This window comes from Lytechinus pictus, chromosome 16 (genome assembly GCF_037042905.1).
Source record: "Lytechinus pictus isolate F3 Inbred chromosome 16, Lp3.0, whole genome shotgun sequence".
Lineage (NCBI taxonomy): Eukaryota > Metazoa > Echinodermata > Echinoidea > Temnopleuroida > Toxopneustidae > Lytechinus > Lytechinus pictus.
The window spans coordinates 4,874,538-4,897,926 of NC_087260.1; positions in this window are offsets into that span (position 1 = coordinate 4,874,538).

Sequence of the window (23,389 nt, forward strand, 5' to 3'; positions counted from 1 at the left end):
TTTAGTTCCTCCTCTACATCAACGATCTATCGAAGAACCTATCCTGCCACACAATAAGGCTGTTCGCAGATGATTGTATATTGTATACACCTGCAACAGCAGACCAGCAGTCAAGTGTGCTCTAGAGCGATTCAAAGCTGCTGGAGAAATGGCAGGACTTGTGGCCGAACGATGACCATTGGGAAAAGAAACCCACCTCACCACAAATACAATTTGCGGTCAGGAGCTCTCAAGTGCCGACACACATGGAGCTCCATCTTTCGAACACCCAGAAATGGAACCTGCATACCAAAAATGTCTTTAACAAGGCACAGAGGGTTCAGAATGTGATCAGACGAAATCTTTGGCGATATACCAAGGAGGTCAAATCCCCTGCATACAAATCCTTGGTAAGACCCATCCTAGAATACGCCTCTGCAGCATGGGATCCGGCACTCAAGCAAAACATCAACTCACTTGAACGAATTCAAAGACAAGCAGCGAGATTCTGCACTAACAACTACACAAGAGAAGATGGTGTTGTTACAGGGGCCCTTAAGGATCCCAGGACCAAAATCCAATTGAAACCAGTTGGATTTCCAACTGGTTTCAATTGGTTTCAATTGGTTTCAACTGGTTTCAATTGGTTTTAACTGGAATTTAACAATTTCCAGTTGAAACCAATTGAAACCAGTTGGGCAACTGGAAATCCTAACTGGAACCAGTTGGGTAACTGGAAATGACTTCCAATTGGGAATGATTTCTAACTGGAACCAGTTGAGTAACTGGAAATCCCAACTGGAACCAGTTGGGCAACTGGAAATCCTAACTGGAACCAGTTGGGTAACTGGAAATGACTTCCAATTGGAAATGATTTCTTACTGGAACCAGTTGAGTAACTGGAAATCCCAACTGGAACCAGTTGGGCAACTGGAAATCCTAACTGGAACCAGTTGGGTAACTGGAAATGACTTCCAATTGGAAATGATTTCTAACTGGAACCAGTTGGGCAACTGGAAATCCTAACTGGAACCAGTTGGGTAACTGGAAATGACTTCCAACTGGAAATGATTTCTAACTGGAACCAGTTGAGTAACTGGAAATCACAACTGGAACCAGTTGGGCAACTGGAAATCCTAACTGGAACCAGTTGGGTAACTGGAAATGACTTCCAATTGGAAATGATTTCTTACTGGAACCAGTTGAGTAACTGGAAATCCCAACTGGAACCAGTTGGGCAACTGGAAATCCTAACTGGAACCAGTTGGGTAACTGGAAATGACTTCCAATTGGAAATGATTTCTAACTGGAACCAGTTGGGCAATTACTGGAAATCCTAACTGGAACCAGTTGGGTAACTGGAAATGACTTCCAACTGGAAATGATTTCTAACTGGAACCAGTTGGGTAACTGGAAATCCTAACTTGAACCATTCAGTTGTGTAACTGGAAATCCTAACTGGTACCAATTGGGTAACTGAGATGACTTCTAACTGGAAAGATGGGTAACTGGAAATGAATTCTAATTGGAACCAGTTGGGTAACTGGAAATTATTTCCAATTGGTTTCCAATTGGAAATTTTCCAGTTACCCAACTGGATCCAATTGAAACCAGTTAATTTGCATATTATTTGCCAGTGTGCACAGATTAATGTTTTATGAGATTAATCATCATTAACAATGTATCTATTTAATTCTTTACAATTTCAAGTACCACACTTTTTAAAGATTAGTATTTAGAATACTTAGCAGTGAAAACCATGTTCATAAATGTTATAGATTATAATTAAAACAGATTAAAGGATAATTAGTACACCACTAACTGTTACCAAATTACATCAAATAAAAGTACATATATTTGAAGATCTTCCATATAAATACATATACATGAAAGTCTGTATTTTATCAATGCCCTTTACATTGGTATTAATAGACATATAACACTGCTTCTGTGTTGGCATGAGAAATAGTTACTGCAAATGCTAATTAATTTGTAACTAATTAAGTTCGTTCCAACTGGAAGTTCCAATTGGATCCAGTTGGAAACCAATTGGTTTCAACTGGTTCCAGTTGAAACCAGTTGCCTCCAATTGGTTTCAACTGGAACCAATTGAAACCAGTTGCCTCCAATTGGATTCAATTGGTTTTAATAGGGAAATTGGAACAACTGGAACCAATTGACAACAATTGCCAACTGGTTCCAGTTGCCCAATTGGTTTTAACTGGAACCAATTGGCAACTGGTTTTCAATTGGTTTTTAACTGGAACCAATTGGCAACTGGTTTTCAATTGGAACCAGTTGTTCCAATTTCCCTATTGAAACCAGTTGGCCAACTGGTTTCAATTGGTTTTGCCTTAATTGGTTTTAACTGGATTTTGGTCCTGGGATTTAAGCTGGGCCACACCCAAACAACCAGAAGAACCAAGCGAAGGCTTTGCATGATGTTTTAGATGGTGAATGGACTAGTCTCGATTCCTATCCAGGACTATGTCCACCTGAATGAGAGATCTACGAGACACAACCAAAAAAGTTCAAACAGATCCGGCATAAAGTTAGTGCCTTCCGGCCAGGACTCTTTCTTTGTATCAACCGTACTCGACTGGAATAAACTCCATGCAGACATAGTTAACTAATTATATTTGGACTCCTTCAAAAGTAAATTAAATATCAATAACTTCGAGCTACTCCACACGTAGCGTGCTCTTCAAGTTAGCGTGATGTGCCAATCTTGGTATTTTGCTCTATGAACGATACGGATACAGATATAGAATAATTCCAGTATGCAGTAATAGTTTTTTTCAATTAAATGTAGAAAACTAGATATTCCTTTCATATTCAAACTTCTGTGCATATTTCATTGGTATTGAACAGTAGTGCCCTATCCAAGTTTGCAGCTCTGCGGTATTTCTGCACTGTCAAAAGCATGTTAACCACTATTTTGACATAAAGAGACATCGGGTGGGACACGCTGTAAATTAAAAGCATTGAAAAGTTAGGAGCTCTCTTCAAAATGGCCGAGAAAAAAAACTTTACTGAAGTGTAGTTATATGCTAAAAATGTTTAACATTGATAGGTCGCATGTACATGTTTGATAAATTGAGATGAGGATTATTACCACAGTAAGTATCTTCATGTGCATCATGCATTTTAAAGCATTTTGAAGATGGGGACGCTCTTCAAAATGTACGATTTACATGATTTAGTTTGGTCAAAACACTAGGCATGTTACCGGGTAATTGTTTGGTTACATTTACATGTAGGCCTTTAAATTAATGTTGTTGCATACATTTTAGATGTGCAATGTAAATGTAAGTTTGAGTTTCACAGACCTGTATTAATAAGCTATGATTATTTACGTCTTGGACCTACATCTCACGTCACCATTCTAAAGTCGTGACGAGGACTCGAACCTTAAACCTCGCATGAATTACCTTTGATTACAAAGCCCAGTTGCGATTTCAAATAAACGAGAGGCCATAGAGAGCGATACGAGTTCAATTACACTGCAGAAACTCTGGTGTTGATTTAACACCAGCACGGAATCTATATGTCCAACCCAAGAGAAGTGTTAAACATCACCAGTTTTGTTTTGGTCTAACACCAGATAGGTGTTTATACGCAATTAGTATTAAAACAGCATCAGTTTGATTCCAACTGGTGTTGTTATCTGGTGTGGACATGTATAGATTCCGGGCTGGTGTTAAATCAACACCGGAGTTTTTGCAGTATACCTTCTTCGGTCGATCGTGTCCTCCGATCGGTCAAGTTAGTCAACAGTCTTTGTACGATGAATAATAGCCATTAGAACCTAAACAAACTTTAGAGTTGCTTATGTTTGTAGTAAGGAAGGAGGGGGAACTTAAACGCCCAAAGTATTACACAATTAAGCAAACACAACCGTAAAATCACGCGAAATCGTCATTACGCAAACGTGTAATAAAATGAGGTCATCACAGTGAATCGATCACAGCGAGAGCGCTGCACATTGCCAGCGGTTCACAGAGATTTGCACGCAAACCTATGATAAACAATCGAGAGCGAACGATTCCACGAGCTCTTCCCCCATCTTTCCCTTCCCGGCGATTTCTCCCAAAGCAAAAGGATTTCTGCAAACTACGATACTTTGTTTTTCAACTTAATTAGCATGCGATCTAACCGTGCCGATTTTTTTTTTACCGTGCCGTTTTGTTATAAATTAGCAAAAGAACATGTACATCAGTTTTGCCGAGCTGAATAAAACAACTGATAGGCGTTTATGACAGCCGTCATTCACGTAAACTTTTGTATCCGATATGTGAACTTTCATTCTACACGTAGTGTAATGATCATGATATGCACACAACGTCGTACGACTACAGTGATATTGAAGGTTATTTGCGTTAGTATTAATATTCAGAGGTGACAGCAACGCATGAGATTCGACATGTACAATAAAAACCAGTAAGAACTATATAAAAATAATGAATCCTTGATGCAGTTCACTGACACAGATGAAATTATACTACTTACTTGACTTGTCCAATATCGCATGAATCATAATATCCCTTATTTTTCCTTTGGCTTTATGATTGCAGAAAAGGGGGAAACGGTGGATAATTTGGTACTGGCTGTATGGTGCCGTGGTCAGTTCAATTTTGTAGGCCTACATTCACGATGGTCAGAGAATAATTTCCCCAATTCCTCTCAATTCTCTCTTATCATGCTTATTACATAATCATGTGTATACCAGGGAGATGGGGTTTGGTGTGTACATGGAGCTAACTGGTGTGTGCATGCAAGGAGAGATATAGGCCTTGATTTGTGTGTAAGTTGTTGGGTCGGCTCTTCGGTGAAGATCGCCGGTGCTGTGTGCATCACCGCACGGTGCAAGCTTGTGTGTCAAATACGCGCGAAACGACTAATAACAGGCTACAAAAATCACTCGACCATGCTGCCGCTCTGCGAATTCGGTATGCGAAGATTACGTAACTTTCACCGAAATTAACGCTACACCGTTATGACGATTTCGTGATATTTTACTACACTGTACACAGAGAGCTAGAACAACCAATACTTGATCCTGATTAAATTGAAATAAATTCAACGCATTGCAAGCCACTTCACAGAAACACCGCAAAGATCGACCTGTGGCCTGTCGTCGAGTTCTGTGCCGTATCGCAAGGCCCAGATCATGGAAGCAACATTAGGATTCGAATAGGCGTAATGATAAATTCTCGTTTCTTCTTGTGAGCAAAGATGACCAGTTCAGTCGGGAAAAAGGTTAGCTTAGCTTTGCATCGTCTTATTCTAGAGTAGTAGTACGCGTATCAAGTAACCCTCATATTCAATTACTTTATGAATCATTTTGAACTGTGAATATCTGCCCACTTTTTATACATATTTACAATATTGGAGGAATTTCATTATTTGTTGAGTATGTTAATTTCTATTTACGTAAAACTGATAAGTGTTTCGCTTTACAGTCAATATACATGTTGTACTGGCCTATTTAAGTTATGATACGCATTGCAGTCTAGTGGTTCTGACTTTCGCCTTTCAAACAGAGGGTCGCGGGTTCAAATCCTTGCCATGGTATGTTTTCCTTCAGCAAGAATATCCACACTGTGCTACACTCGACCCAGGTGAGGTGAATGGGTACCCGGTAGGAGTAAATTCCTCGAATGCTCGAGCGCCCGATCAAGGTAGCCGTGCTAAAGCCGGCTAAAACCGTGTTAAGTAGGGCCCGCTGGTAGAACAGTTTCAGAACTGAAGTGGCTACCCTGGGTAAAATATGACGTTATGATTATTATTATCATTATTATGATATGATTGTCTTAACATGTTTAGTGGCGGTTCTATTATTTTGAAATAGAGGGTGCGCAAATATAGAAAATGTGGATATAGAGCGAAGCAGATTACTTTCTTTTTTTTTAGAATTTGGTACATTAACATTTGTATTACGTGAATGTTTCAATCAAATTAATGGAGGGGGGGCGCTTAAGGGCAATATGGAGCATGAGGATTTAACTTGCGGAATTTCCTTGGCGAAAAATCACGTCTTTTAAACCATCCTTTACGCTATAAGATTATTTCTATATCACATACTTTTAACTTGAGAAATTTATTTAAGATAAAAAAACATGTCTTTACCATTCTGTAAGCTATAAGATTTATGCAATTTCTTGTACACTAAATTAAAAAAAAATTCCTTTCCGAAAGATCCTGTCTTTACCATCCCTTAGGCCACAGGATTTTCGTGATATAGTTATTATTAGTAGGCCTAGTAGTATTTTAAAGTGTTATTATAATGATTATCAAAATAATTATTATCCTCCTTCTCATCATCATCAGTATTACTATCACTACCACTGTTAATGTTGTAATCATCTGTGTTTTCCTTAGGTGCTGAGTTATGTATTAACTGTTGCAATCGCAGTGCTGTTACCGCTGTACATTCTGTCATCGTCTTCGGCTCTGACGAAAAAACAGACCATCCAACCGCTTCCTAAGGTAGCAACCTTAATCACGAGAAACGGTGGACATGTTGCGGATTTTGAACAAAAACATCCAAGAGGAAATGTACAGAATGTGAGTGTACAAGAGACAGTAAATGGTAACATCAAGGCTGAACCTGAGTCGAACAATCATGAAAAAGATATTGGTGAAGAAATGGTAAACATGACAGGAGATGGGAAAGAAAAATCACGAGAAAAAGCCGAGCTGAGGAAAACCGAACCTTCACAACTTGAGACGTTTAATACTGAACGACCCATTACATTGTCGAGAGATATGAATTCAACAACGATACTACAACGAAAAGGAGAAGTGAATTACACACTTGTGTATAGAAAATATGAACCATCAAACTTTTCAAATCTTTTCTCGTATAATGACGAAGGAAAATGTCAGGGTCTATCGTGTAAATGGTCTGAGATGCCCGGTGCGACAGAGGAACTCGTCCAATGGGCACCCGAGGTAAGTTGTTCATAATTTCCACCTAAGACACACGCTCTGGTAATAGTATATGTATTATGTTGTCATATACATGGACCTGGAAACAGCGGTGCTGGGGGTGCTGAAGCACCCCCAAGATTTTCCCAGGGGGTGCTGCGTGTATTATTTTCCATAGGCAGCACCCCCTGGAATGCTGGTTGGCGTGTCACATAGGAGAAATGTATGGAAAATAACCAACATCTTGTGTTGAAACCATTTTGTTTTGGTTTATCAAATTTCTTGGCACGAAAACGACCTTCATTTTGTAGTGAAACTTTTTTTTTTGCTTGTCAAATTTACAAAGGCGGATCCAGGGGGCCCTAGACTCCCTATTGGTGGAGCAAAAAGGGGAGGTATTTAAAAAAAAGAAAAAAAGGAAAAGAGAGGAGAAAATAAGAGGATGAAGAAGAGTGAATAGAATAAGGTGTGGGGACGACTTGGAAAATAAAATAAAAAACCTTTCATGTCACTCTATAAAGTTTTCGCTCGCGATTCGCGTTCGCATTGCATGTTTGATGAGATAGGCCTACATTATATTCTTCCTCAATAGGCTGATATGGAGCTTAAAATATCAAGTTTTGAAGTCAATAAACAAAACATATTTCAGCTCCAACATCGAGCATTCATTATTTTGTTTGATATATGAATTGATTTCAAAAAGTGCTCTGTAAAATGTCCGTTTTATTGTCTCAGTATCAACATCTTTAGCTTGCGCTGCGCGCTCGCGTTATTTGATTTGTCAGGTACCTATTCTTTTCGTGTTACGCGTTCAGCGTTTCAAGCGTTCAGCGTTTCAGCGTTTCAGCGTTCAGCGTTTCAAGGAATAAATTCCTGCCAGCTAGGTTACCTCACCCATTTACCTCACCTGGGTTGAGTGCAGCACACTGTGGATCAATGTCTTGCTAACACAAAACTGAATTTATACCAGCTACAGTCATTCTCACTTTTGGACATGGTATATGTACTATACAAGTGCTTCATGGACCCTCCAGGACATTATATACTTTGGCCGAGTCAATTAATGAATAAGATGTAGGCATAGACTATGTAAAACTCGTTTGTGTGAGTGGGTTGGGTTGTGAGGGTGTGTGTGTGTGTTTGTGTGCGTGGCTCACATATATGTCATGAATTTTGTTTTCTATTATTTGTTAATTTCATGTTTATGTTCTTTCCATGTCTCATCTGGTTTTGAATATGTTACTATCAAATCGTTTAAGCGCGTAAAATACTTTCGCTCCCGGATTTTATATTATCATAATTCTGTGGCCACCTTTCAAACAACAATATACCAGGCACATAATCAAGTATTTTTTCGTCTTTTATTGTCTGGCGACGTTGAAACAAATCCCGGTCCGAACTATAAATTCCCTTGTGGTCATTGCAAGAAACCCGTTAAAAATAACCAAAATGGACTGTTGTGTACCACTTGTCAAAAGTGGTATCACACTAAATGCCTAGATATCTCTTTAAAGGAATATACTAGGCTGTATCAAAACCCAAATGAGAATTGGATATGTTTAACCTGTTCATTGCCGCCATTTTGTGACTCCATTTTTACACAATCCTTGATTGATGTTCAACCCACCCCAACAGTTAATGCACCTCCTATCCCTGAATTTAACACACCTACTGGAATTGATAAGGCTGTTTTATACAAATCATTTAATGATATATTTAAAGCAAAAGGGTTGCATTTCGAAAATTTAAATATCAGATCCATTTTATATAAAGTTCCTGAACTACGCGTCCTTCTCAATGAAAGTAGAATTTCAGTAATTGCAATTACTGAAACATGGTTGAATTCGTCCATAAATGATGAAGAAATTTATATCGATGGTTATTCTATATTAAGACGAGATCGTGCAGGCGACCATGGTGGTGGGGTCTGCCTTTATATTAAAAATGATATTGCATTTAATCTAAGAGAAGATCTTACACCTGATGGTATTGAATCATTGTGGATCGACATTCTATTACCACATACAAAGCCTATTACTTTAGGTGTAGTCTACAGACCCCCGAGAGACAATCACTTTATTGATTCTCTCCCTGATATATTGGACATATTAACAAAAGATGATGAGGTTATACTTTTAGGGGACATGAATATTTGTCTATTACAACAATCAGCACTGACCAAAAGATACAAGAATATTTTGAATTTATATGGTTTTAGCCAACTTATAACAAAACCCACCCGAACTACACCTACCACTTCTTCATTAATAGACCATGTAATTTGTAGTAAAGAAGAAAATATTTGTCAAAGTGGTGTTTTTGAAATTGGCTTAAGTGATCACTTTTTAACGTATTGTTCAAGGAAACTTATCAGGCCTGTATTCGGGCAACATAGAACTATGAGCATTCGATGTATGAAAAACTATTGTGAAAATGATTTTAATTTCGTTTTATCTCAAATCAATTGGTCTGTTATATTTGAATGTAATGAAGTAAATATTGCTTGGTCACACTTCAAAAGTTTTTTCATGTCAGTAGTTGATAAGTGTGCGCCTCTAAAACAAGTAAGAATTAAGCAAAGAACAGAAAGATGGATGAACAGTGAAATTATTGGTTTGATAAGACAACGAAATATAGCTTTCAGGAAAATGAAAAAGGATATTGGTAATTTAGAACTCGAAAGGAAATTTAAACTATTGCGAAATGTGGTACAAAGAAAAGTGAGGAAAGCTAAAGACGAATTTTTCCAAAATCAAATTGAAGACAATAAACATGATTCTAGGAAATTATGGAAGAATCTCAAAGAGTTAGGTTTAAAAAACAAACAAAAAAATATTCAGAAAAGTGTTATTAATATTGAAGGGGAATTATGTCATGATAATCTAAAGATAGCCAACGAATTCAACAATTATTTTACAACAGTGGCCGATAAATTGGCCTGTGAGCTCCCCATTACGGACAGAAGTGAGTTTGGGGCCGACAGTCCTAATTTAAAAAAAACTATACGACAATAAAGGTATACAAAGAGGCTGTTTTAATTTTTCTCCTGTCACAGAAAAGTTTGTATTAGATGAATTATCCAAGTTGAAAATATCAAAAAGTACCGGACTTGACTTGGTTCCTGCTAGATTTTTAAAGGATGGTGCAAAAAACGTCTTTATACCTTTAACTTACATTATTAACCTATCTATTTCAACTTGTACCTTCCCTGATGAAATGAAAATCGCTAAAGTCACACCACTACACAAAAAGAAAGACAAAACTCACGTTGGCAATTATAGACCTATTAGTGTGTTAAGCATAGTGTCGAAAATTTTGGAGAAATGCGTGTATTCTCAAATTGAGAAATACTTTAAAGAATACAAAATCATTTATGAATTTCAGTCTGGTTTTAGGAATGGTTATTCTACTGAAACATGTTTAATTCACTTGTTGGATTTTGTTAGGAATGAAATTTCCGAAGGCCGTTATGTTGGCATGGTTCTTCTTGACTTACAAAAAGCATTCGATACGGTTAATCATGAAATACTCTTAAAGAAATTAGAAGTGATGGGTTTGAATTCAGCATGCTTGAATTGGTTTAGGTCTTACTTGACCAATCGCCGTCAAGTGGTATCCATGCAAAATGTACTTTCATATTCTATGCCTATAAAGTGTGGAGTTCCACAGGGGAGCATATTAGGTCCCATTCTTTTTATGTGCTATATCAATGATATGTGTATTTGTGTTAATGAAAGTAAATTACTTTTATATGCAGACGACAGTGTTTTACTCTATTCTGATACAAGTCCTAAGCTGATCGGTGAAAAACTTAGCTTAGAATTATCAAATTGTGTTAAATGGATGATAGATAACAAGCTTAGCTTACATGTTGGTAAGACTGAAAGTATTTTGTTTTGTTCGCGGGGTAAGTCTAAGCATACAGATGATTTCAATATATACTATAACAATCAATTAATAAAGAGACAGAATTCCGTGAAGTATTTAGGCCTGATATTAAATAGTGATCTCTCATGTACATCCATGGTTGACTCTATTGTCAAAAAAGCTAATGCTCGCTTGAAATTTCTATACCGGTACCAAAATTGCATGAATACGAAATCCAGACGCATTTTAAGCTTTTCATTAATACAGTGTTTATTTGATTATGCTAATGCAGCATGGTACTGCAGTCTTGGAAAGGTTGATCAAAAAAAGTTTATAATTATTCAAAATAAGATTGTTAGATTTATTACTTGCTTACACCCAAGAACACATGTTGGGAAGAATGAAATCGAAAAAGCTGGCCTTCTTCGCATAGACTTGAGGTCGCAACAACTTATACTTCACCATGTTCATAAAATTTTCTATTCAAACGAATATCATTACATATCAAAAAATTTTACACGGTCATCTAATATTCACGGGCATGAAACAAGAAATAGTCTGTTTAACTTTGTTGTACCTATGAGAAAAGGTCAAATTGGTAACACATTTTATTATAAAGGTATACATTTTTGGAATTCCCTCCCTAATCATGTTAAATCGGTTAAGACTTTTTCACAATTTAAAAGAGTATTGAAACAACACTTAAAGAATGTCCCCACTCTGTAATGTTAAATATTGTAGTCTTATATATAACTATTTAGATATGATTTTTTTAATCAACTTGTTTTACATTGTTTCATCATCTTTTGTTGTTTGCGTGAAAGTTTGATGTCAAACTTATTTGTACTTTTTCATATCTTAGGTTTTACGATTCATGAATCTTGTATTAGTTACGATGCATTTACCGCTACCTAAAAATTGATTATTAGTATAATTCTCATATGTAACTTAGAAGTAATGATCGTTTACTCAACCTGTTTTACAATTATTTTAATCATATTTTGTTGACTGCGTGTTTTTCATGGCAAACTTATTTGCTTTTGTATTTTTATATATTAAGTTTTACAATTCATCGTGTTAATTTAGTGGTCTAGACTTAATTGATGTAGTTTGTAGATTTCTATAGGTGTTTTTTCATAGATGTACATTGTCTTCAATTACTGATGTATAATGACCCCATTGGAAATAAGCCATCTCGGCTTTCATGGGTTATCCTGTCAAGGTATACACTTCTGTTCATATTTTCTTGTACTTGTTCATAGTTACCTGACAAATAAAATCAATCAATCAATCAGTATTCCATGAAGTTCTCAAAATATCAATTTTTAGGTTTGATTGTCAAAACCTGTCAGTCAGCGCTGCACGCTCGCATTTTTATTGGTGACTGCACTGGCGTAAATCCCGGGGGATGGGGGGATATATCCCCTCCACTTTTCGATGAGGGGGGATGGCCTGTACAAACATCCCCCCACTTTTTACTAAAGAAATGAAAGAAAAAAATCACAAGAGATAATTGTTTTATTGGTGGGAATTCTTCCTAAAATACCGCTTAACAAATAAAACAATGTTATTGAATCATAAAATGCAAATAAAGAGCCTGTTCACCATTTTCATACGAAATACTTATGTCCTTATTATAGCATTGGAGAGAAACCTCCGTTTCTTCCAATTCATCAATGTTGGGGTCTTTGGGAAGGGATTAAGATGGAATATCAACAAATGTAGTTTACGCGCGTGTTCGCATTCCGATCATGCGTGGTGTATGTTCAGTTTTACCGCGCGAGGCTGTTGTAATGAATTTGCTGTAATAGTCCAGTCAATCTAGCCAGAATAGGGGGGTAACCCACCACTAATTGCAACACTCGATATTCCACTGAAATTCTTTCCAGGAAGGTCCCCTAAACAACATACCAAAAGTCCCCAAAAATCCAAGCAGTGGAAATTTATGAAATTTGCATATTATGCAAATTAGCCATGAAAAGTTAGAAAAAGAAGGAAAATAGTCCAAAGATTACAAATTAAGTGTCCAAAACAATTTAATTTTAATGAAAGTTCATTATAAATAACTAAATTCAATGTTTTTAATCAAAAGTGCTTAATAAAAATCTACCTCATTTGCATATTATTCAAATAAGCATCCTTTTGCGGAGAAAACATCAAGATATTGTGATTTTTTCTAATATAGACCAGGTAGACTGCTTGAAAACATTTCATTAATGTTGGCATTTACATGCTACTATTACTAAGCATGAGAATTCATCTCCATTCCTCAATATTAATTTGCATATTATGCAATTTAGCCATTAAAAATAGAAAATAAGGAAAATAATCCCAAGATTACAAATTAAATGTCCACAGCAAGTAATTTGAACAAAAGTTCATGATGAATATTAATAGGTACAATGTTTTTATTTCTAAAAAAAAGCTAGCAAATCTGCCTTATTCACATTTTATGCAAATAAGTGGAAAATGTCAAATGTTATTTTTCTCACATTGATTGCATTGAAAACATTTCAGTTGTTCAAATTGATATGCTGCTATCACAAAGCATGCAAATTTATCCTAATATAATAAATATATTGAAGGAAAAATACTGGAAATATAGATCTATCTATCTATTGTTTCCATATGGACGTGCCATACACGCTGTACTGTATAATGCTTGGTGTTGTCGTCATCTTTAAACACCGCCGGTGTAGTTTTAACATTACTGTTTTTTAAAAGAGCACACAAACAATCATTCTTGTTGTGGCCGTATGCTCATGAATGCCAACACTCTAAATACGAAGAACAGAAAGTGGTTGTAAACAAAGTCCTAGATCATTGTGAAAACCAATTCAGTTAAATCCACTTTTTATAAATATTGACAGTACAATGCATCCAAATTTCAAAAGTTTACAGCAAAATATTATATTATCATTGGTGTCTGAGTTTACATTCAAAGCAGAGAGTCGTTGTAATTGTTTAGTTTTCCCTAGACTGAGAATTGCGATTCAGTAATTGCAGAAGACATGGTAGAGCAAGGCATATATGATATTCCAACAAGTAATAATAATAATAATAATCCCCTTTTATATAGCGCTTTATACATCGGAACGACGTGTCTAAGCGCTTTACAGATATATTATTACCCCGGTCATCAGATTCAATCAGTCATTCCCGCACACAATGTATGCACATCCTCCACTCCGTGGGGAGTATTCCAGTCAGACGCCGGTTAGGCGCACACAGTACTGGACAAGCTACAATGACTTTCACATCCTACCGGCATGACCGGGTGCACATTTAGCACCTGGTCGAGAGTGACAAACTGTGGATTAACGCCTTGCAAAAGGACGCCAGACCGCGCGTGGTATTCGAACACACGGCCCTCTGTTTACAAGGCGAGAGTCAGAACCACTACACCACGGCTCCTCCACATAGTCCAGTCAATCTAGCCAGAATAGGGGGGTAACCCACCACTAATTGCAACACTCGATATTCCACTGAAATTCTTTCCAGGAAGGTCCCCTAAACAACATACCAAAAGTCCCAAAAAATCCAAGCAGTGGAAATTTATGAAATTTGCATATTATGCAAATTAGCCATTAAAAAATTTGAAAAAGAAGGAAAATAGTCCAAAGATTACAAATTAAGTGTCCAAAACAATTTAATTTGAATGAAAGTTCATTATAAATAACTAAATTCAATGTTTTTAATCAAAAGTGCTAAAAAAAATCTACCTCATTTGCATATTATTCAAATAAGCATCCTTTTGTGGAGAAAATGTCAAGATATTGTGATTTTTCTGATATAGACCAGGTAGACTGCTTGAAAACATTTCATAAATGTTGGCATTTACATGCTACTATTACTAAGCATGAGAATTCATCTCCATTCCTCAACATTAATTGGCATATTATGCAATTTAGCCATTAAAAAATAGAAAATAAGGAAAATAATCCCAAGATTACAAACTAAATGCCCACAGCAAGTAATTTGAACAAAAGTTCATGATGAATAAATAGGTACCATGTTTTTATTTCAAAAAAAGCTAGCAATTCTGCTTTATTCACATTTTATGCAAATAAGTGGAAAATGTCAAATGTTTATTTTTCTCACATTGATTGAAAAATTTCTGTTGTTCAATTTGATATGCTGCTATCACTAAGCATCCAAATTTATCCTAATATAATTAATATATTGAAGGAAAAATACTGGAAACATGTTCTTCATTTCCTAAAGCCATGTTCTTAGTCTGACAAGATGATGGGATTGGCAAGAACAAAGCACAGTATTTGAATTGGTGTGTCGTTTGTAAGAGTTGACAACCCTTTCTTGTATGGATTGGAACGACAAAGACTTTCTTGAAATTTCACTGTTTAACGAGGGGGCCCAGGAAAAGCAAACTTATGGCAGGTAAGATCTGACGAGTAGTCTCATTAAGAAGTGTAGCAGAGATTCCATCTGACCTAGTATCTTCATGCAGGTTGTTTTCTTTAACAATTTCTTCAGTGGTTTGGCTACACCTGCTTGACTAAACAATATGTTATGTAGCCATTTCTGGGTCAGGACTGGGTCCCAGGACTTGTAGAGCAGCTAGCATCATCATCATCGTCATGATCAGTGGTAAATACTAAGACCATGAAGACAAAAAAAGCTATTGATTTCCTTTAATAATGCTATTCCAATGTAGTCATAGCACATTATATTGAGGGCTCCCAACATGCTAATTGTTATAGCCTGGATCATTGTCAATCCAGCCAACAAATTATGTATTATAGGCTTGTCTACAAACCATTTTATGATCCTCTTTAATATTACAATTCTGAGCTTCATTTTACTGATGCTTTTGGAGCTCTAACATGCGCAAGCCTTCCTATAAAACTTTTTTCCGACACAACTTATGTCCAGTATCTCATTGAGGCAACTTGTGTCGGAAGAAGACATGGGTAATGGTTTGGTTCTTGTCAGTCCTCTATATTGACATTCAATCTCCTATGCTCGACTTGTCGGATTTCAGTACAGAGAGTTGTATGATTGTCCAAAGTACATCTGCATGACACTATGAAAGTCAGCATTCCTCCAGACGAACACCCTTAGTCGTACCATAATTTCTGAAAGGTTTATTCCTCTGTATACCCTCACAGTATACCAATGAGTAACACAAAGTGGCAAACAAATCATGGAATGGGTACACACTGTTTAATCAATGTTGGATGGTATTTGATGGTGATGTTAAGGGTGTTCCGTTATGTTGTGTCCTGTTGTTGGAAAGGCAATAATCTGGCTTAGTCCTTCATCTGTTAACGTCTACTTGGTTGTTCATTGTCTCACTGAGGAATATTCATTTGCCATAAATATCAGGAAATTAATTTATTTGCATACGATATGCTCATAAACTATAGCTACAATATTTGGAGATAGTTGCCATCCTTAGGAGATTCATCAAAGAGGAAAAAACAGAAAATGGATGCTTCATCCTGAAGCAGCAACTGGATTCAGCAAGAACGTCATATCATGATTCATGTATCTGAGAAATATTCTATATACAATTTAAGCCTTTATCATGACTTTATGAATGGCTTTCATGTCGCTCGTATGGGCAAATGCTCATTGGTACTTTTATAAACCATGCCCAGAGATCTCGTGATCCAAGCAAGTACTCATATTCACCACCAAGACAAGTGGTGTGCTACAAGGACCAAATATTCGAAGCTAACGAGCTTTTATTTGAACTGGGTGTGACATCTAGTGCTGATCACTTGGCAATCAAGGAGCATGCCAGCGTGGACGATACTAGCAAGAAACGCAAAGAGAAAGACGTTTATGCATCAAGTGATCTTTCAGAATTCTTTCCATAGACTTTGCCTGGTCTTTCAATTATATTTCGATGATCTTTCAATGATCTCTCATGAGTCTTACACTACAGTAATCTCCGAAAAAATCTTGAGAGACTGCCAAAAAATCACAGAAAGACTAATATGAACTTGAAAGTTCATCGAAAGACCACTGAAAGACCATCAAAAGACAATTTTCCTGTAAGACCACTGAAAGACTGTTTTGAACCGTTTCAAAAAGTTTCGGGACTCGCGAGGACCACAAAGACCATTGAAGGATCTACATGTATTAGGAATCGTGGAATACCTCGGAGGTCTTTGAAAGTTCGTTGAAAGACCCTTGAAAGATCAAGCAAGTTTTATGGCCTTACAGCAGTCTTTCAGAGGTCTTTCTCTCTGTGGAATGGGGGTTTATCTATTTGTGTGAGAAAAATCAAAATTTCTGGGGGGTTTTTTCATATAAGGATGCTCATATATATGCAAATGCATTTTTTTATTTGAAGAATTAATAAATTTGTAAAGCTTATCATAAGCTTCCGTTCAATTTATATTGTTTTCCGCACTTGATTTCCAAATTTTGGATTATTTTCCTCATATGCAATTTATTATGGCTATAATTTGCATAAAATGCAAATTTTGTAATTTTCCTATGCTTGTCTATTTAATGACTTTTAATATGGTGTTAACTTCCTCTCAGGCATTGCCATATTCCAATTTCAATAGATAATCTACTTGCAATTTTTTAGGAATGTATCACCAGTGTGTTTTCTTGAATATATATTACATGTTAGATACTTATTTGCATAATATGCAAATGACACTACAGACACTAAGCTTAATATAAATGTATTCAACGTCCTTAGTGATAGCAGCATGTAAATTTCAACATTAATGAAATGTTCAAGCAGTCAATGAGAGAAAAATCACAATATCTTAATTTTTTCCATATAAGGATGCTTACTTGCATATTATGCAAATGAGGTAGAATTTCTGCACTTCCTTTTTTCTAACTTTTTATGGCTAATTTGCATAATATGCAAATTTCATAAATTTCCACTGCTTGGATTTTTTGGGACTTTTAGTATGTTGTTAAGGGGACCTTCCTGGAGAGCATTGTAGTGGAATATCCAGTGTTGCAATTAGTGGTGGGTCAAACCCTATATTGACTGGACTATAATGCATGTATGTTAGTTTGACTTCATTAAACTTGACAACGCGTAATAGGGAATATAGTTTTGGCATCATGTCCCAGTCCGGTTCAAAACGACGTAAATTGAGCAAAATAACGTCTTTCTTCAGGAAAAGAGATGAAGAGGATCCACAGGAGGATGTGGCAGAAAATGTCTCAAATGAGTCTACAACTGCCAGTAAAGAAGAAGCCTCAACCTCCGAACCTAGCAGCGACCAACATGACCAGCAAGACCAACAAAGTGCCATGCATGTTCACCATGACAAGCCAAATCATCCAGCATCTACCAACATCCCTCCAAAAGAACGGAAAAACCAAAAAGTCTATTTCCAAATAAAATGGTTTCAGACTTATCCATGGCTGCATTACGATGAATGAAAGGCGGGTGTTTTATGCTTCGACTACTCCAAAGCTGAAAGAAATGGCCTTCTTCATCTCGTAAAAGTGAAAGAGTCTGCATTCATCGACACAGGTTTCAGTAATTGGAAAAAGGCCACCCAAAGGTTTGAGACCCACCAGTCCTCTGAATGCCATCGGTTTGCCATGTCACAGCTTCAAGCATCGAACCAGCCATCCATTGGAGCTCATCTTAGTGCACGTATGTTCATCACCCATAGGCTATGTATCAACCTAGCGGAGATCGCCATTAAAGGCCTTTGCACAGTTTCAACGTTGGTGTCGTAATACTTTGCAATAAAGAAAATGTGTGTCTTCCTCATGACAACATGTATTGTAGCTGTAATTTCCATGAATTTGAAGTGGATATGGTGTGATCAAACTATGAAAATGTATAACCCATATGTCAATGGTCATATCATGACTTTAATTAAGAATGTCGTGCACAAATAACGGCAGATCAGCCTAATTTCATATCATTGTCTAATATGTAATAGATCGAGTGTGGGAGGCGGGGGTAATAAATTTCAACTATTTATTCTCTTTATTCTACCAAGTTCTCAATTTTTCTAATACTTTCTTTCTATAGTATGTCATTTTGTTGTTATTTTATTGTATATAAGTGTCGAGTTTGACAACTCTCCATTTTTTTTTAATGTGTAAGCTAAATAAATAGTCAGTGGTTCTTGGGGCTATATGGCAAATGAAATAACATACGTCAAGTGCCGTAATTCATCTGATCGGGGGGGGGGGGGTGTGAGAGCAATAAAGTAGTATTGAGCTGAAAAAAAAATGGTGCTCCCCCTCTATAAAGAGCTGTTAGTAGACGGGGATATATAAATCGTGTGTGAAGGGGGTGGGGTCAAAGCAATATATTGAGCTGAAAATTCAACAATAATATTTAAGTGTAACCCATCCCCCCCCCCCATCAAGAGCTCAGTAGACAGGGGCGGATCAAGCCTTTGCCAATAGGGGGGGGGGCAATTTTTTTAGCCACATTTTCCCGGTCGGCCGCTCGAAGTTGATTTTGGTTTGTATCTTTGAAGGGGTAGTAATTTCTAAGCTTTATTCTTATAAATCAATATAAATATATAATAATCTCATAAGCCTTATTTAAATAGTGCGAGTGCAAAGAGCGAGCTATTTTTTTTTCAAGTATTTTGTCCTAAAATTCAAATATTCTAGGCAATGTTTGTGATCCTAAACCAGACGTGTATCCACCAACTAAATAATTACTGCGAGGCGAAGCGCGAACAGAAAATTTTCAATATATGTTTTTATCTGATCAAAAAGGGATCTGTTAACGGCTGCTTGCAGTTTAATAGCCATGAAGACCTTACATTTTTCAACAATCAAATAATGCGAGCGAAAAGCGTGAGCTGAAAATTTTGACATTTCTAAACGAAGTATGGAAATTCTAGGCACCGTAATCGTGTACTAAGTACTAAGTATATAACTAAACAATTGATGCGATCGCGAAGCGCATGCGGAAAAAAATTGAGATTTACACCTAAAAATGGGACACTCTGTTCTTTTTTTTTGTAAATCATTAAAATGATAATTGGAAATCTTTCTACATTAATAATGCGAGCACAAAGCGCGAGCAGAAAATATTTGTTATATTGGATGATTTAAATTATAGAGAACAAGCTGCGTATCTGAATAAACATGCGCGACCTAGAATCTGGGCATTCTAAATACCTTTTTAATCATGAAAATCAATAAAGCGAGCGCGAAACGCGAGCTTAAAATATTTGATATTCCGATCTGAAAACGGGACAATTTAAGCTCTGTATTTCAAGCACTTTGTAGGAAAATTGTGAGGTGGATATGGATCACAGTTTAAATAAGCTGATATGTTTCAAAATAATTCCTTTGAGCTTTGACATAGGACCGGGACATCCTAAGAACATTATGTCATCAAATGAAAATGATGACTATCTTCCTATTTCTCTTCCTAAGCGCGAAATAGAACTTGTCGATATTCCATTCTGAAAAAAGGACAAAGTGATTATTAAATTAATATCTTATCTATTAATGTAATAAGCCTAATGAGAGCGCGAAATCTGTTGATATTATGGCTTGAAAACTGGACATTTAAAGCACTTTTGTAATTATGATGCACGAGTTAATATATTTAATGCGAGGGCAAATTGTAAGCCGACATTTTTATTAAACTGTCATGAAATTGGGATTTTAAGTAGTTTGTTATAGAATTAATATTGAGATATATACATGACTCACCAGGTTTATATGAAAGAGAGGGGGAAAGGAACACCCCTTTCTCCCGATCCGCTTGAGGCAACATTATACCTTCAACTTTCTTTCTCTTTTTTTTATACATTTCTTGTACATATACCATCTCAAGATCTTATTTATTTTTAATAGTAATTCCTATTGATTTTTATAGTGTAAACAGATTTTACCTTTTATAATGGAGCGTTGTGGCCCAGTGGATTAGTCTGCGGACTTTGAAACAGAGGGTCGTGGGTTCGAATCCCAGCCATGGCGTAATTTCCTTCAGCAAGAAACTGATCCACACTGTGCTGCACTCAACCCAGGTGAGGTAAATGGGTACCGGTAGGAAGTAATTCCTTAAAAAGCTGTGTGCGCTATGAACGCCTAGCTTAGCCGGGTAATATAGGAGCGCCTTGAGCACCTAACAAGGTGGATATGTGCGCAATATAAATACCCTATATTATTAAAATTTTATACGTGTTGAGGACCCCACTGGTAATAAGCTTTCGAACTATTCTGTTAAAGATTACTGACTTTTATTTTTTAATTCAATTTCATTTATTTATTCATTTATTTATTTATTCATCTATTCATTTATGCATTTATTTATTTATTTATTCATTCATTTATTCTTATTCATTATTCTTTTTTTTTTTTTTTGGGGGGGGGGGGGTCCTTTCAATCACCATACAATAATCGTTCCGAATCCTCTTTCATTTAGGTTATGTAAATGAAATACTAAAATATCAAATTAAGAGGAAAGGAAGACAAAGTAATTTTACAGCTACAACTAGTAAACTATATTCATTTGCGAAAAAAAGGATTTTCTCTTTCATCTTAAGACCGTTCCGGGGACATTCATAATGTAGTTTATAGTCAAAGAAATAAATTGTGTCGGGAACTCGTTGGCTGCAGTAAATAAATATTGTTAAAAAAAAAATGGATAACCGTGATTAATTAAGTATCATATCCATCTTTAGTCGAAGTGCCATGATGAATGAGCTCTTTGGTGTAAAAACCGCTTGCAAACCAATTTTGCACGTTGAAGAATAAACGCTGACTAAACAAAAGAAAATTATAAACTGATCGAAATTGCCATTGCACACAATGACATGTTCAAATAAAAATGGAATCGTGCAGTATTTTGTTTGTTAGACACACAAAAAAAGACTAAGACACCCATCATTATTTTTGCTTAAATATGATTCTATAACATATATTTACATCAGGACAATTAATATAATTATAGACATACACACACACACACACACACACACATATATATATATATATATATATATATAATTGTAATTGTAAGAGATGTGCGCTACAGCCTACAGTCAATGTGAGTATGTTACATATGCAATCTTCACCTAGATTTGCCTTTTGGTAATTCAGGAAAGAAATGATAATTCTCGAAAATGAAATCATTATGTGTCAGGTATATTCCGAGCATTTTCCAAAATCGTTAAACGATTAATTTCACAGATTAAGTGTCAAAATGAAGCACTAAAGTGCGAAGTGATCATTACAAGGGGAAAGGGTACGTGGAAAATACCACCAGTATGGGACTAGATATCCGTCCCCGCAGACACGGCGATCAGCCCGTGTGCGCATGCTAACATTTATCATTCTGCGGCTCGCGTGCTAGGAATGAACTTGATTTTTCTCTCAATTACGAAACTCATCGTTGAAAAGGTTATCGAACATGCATTGATATATTCGTAGAATTTATCGTCATGTATCATTTGCACACAAAAAATGAATATAACCCTTCTTTCGGAGAACTATTAGTAAGTTGTTCGAATCTAGCGATTTCTTTTAAAAATATAACAAAAATTAACCTGATTTTAATGCCTGTCATTTCCTTTAAAAAAAAACTGGAATCAATAATCCACAACCGTTATCACTAATGAAATATTCTAGGAAATGTACTAAGATGCTTTTGAAGAAAATTCAAATTTAAGGGATTTGAAATAAGGATTTTGCAATGTTATATCAAATTTATCTTATATTAATTTTCATCAATTTTGGGATTGCATCGAAATGACTGATAATTCGAAGTCTTATCCACACTTGCTTTTAAATTTGGTATATGTTGGTACACTGATAGTCAACGTAAATGATAAACATTCATAGCATCACTAAAATTCAACGATTCCATTGTTTTTAGGATTTTAATGTCGCAGACATTTTAGAGAGTGAGCAAAGTGATGCTCATGAACGTCGCAAACAATATGGCTAGGCGAGAAGGCCTTTCAATGGCGCGCTCCGCTGAGTTGAGGCCGTGAACATACGCGAGTCCGGACCTTTCGTTCGAGGACGCGCACGCTTATTTACGACGGTAGTTGATTTTGGAAGAGACTTTTTGGGCCCGTCATCATGGTCGTAAAACTCTGTCCTGCAATGCAAATTGTGTGACATGAGATTTTTTTTTCGTTTCGCATCTGCGACGGAAACATTCAATATGCGTTTCGTGTGCAAAATTTTGGTTGCTACTATGGTAACAGCGATATATCCGATTGAGGACGACTTTCCAAAGCCACATTTGACTCCTCCTAGAGCTCGAGAGGCCGCCCGGGGGGCCCACTTCCATTGATTAGTGGATACCAGGAGCGACCACGCGTAAAAGGGGACAGAGTGGGCAGGTACGTTACGTATAGGCCTATGTAACGTTATAAGGGTGTCAAAACGATGTTTAAAATGCTGACAAAAAAGGGATATATATCCAATACTTGTAAGGTTTCACAAGCCAAATTCTTGTTAAGAGATGCATTTTCATAATCTGGAAAAGAATTACTTCCCAGCTTGTTTAGGGTACTTTTCGAAACCCCATGGTCGTGCCTGGTATCCACTCATCAATGGAAGTGGTCCCCCCGGAATTTGAATCTAATCCCCCATTTCTGGGGGAAGTAAAACATAATGCCCATTACATCGTGTGCGAGAGGCATATCGTTTGTGTAGAAGGAGT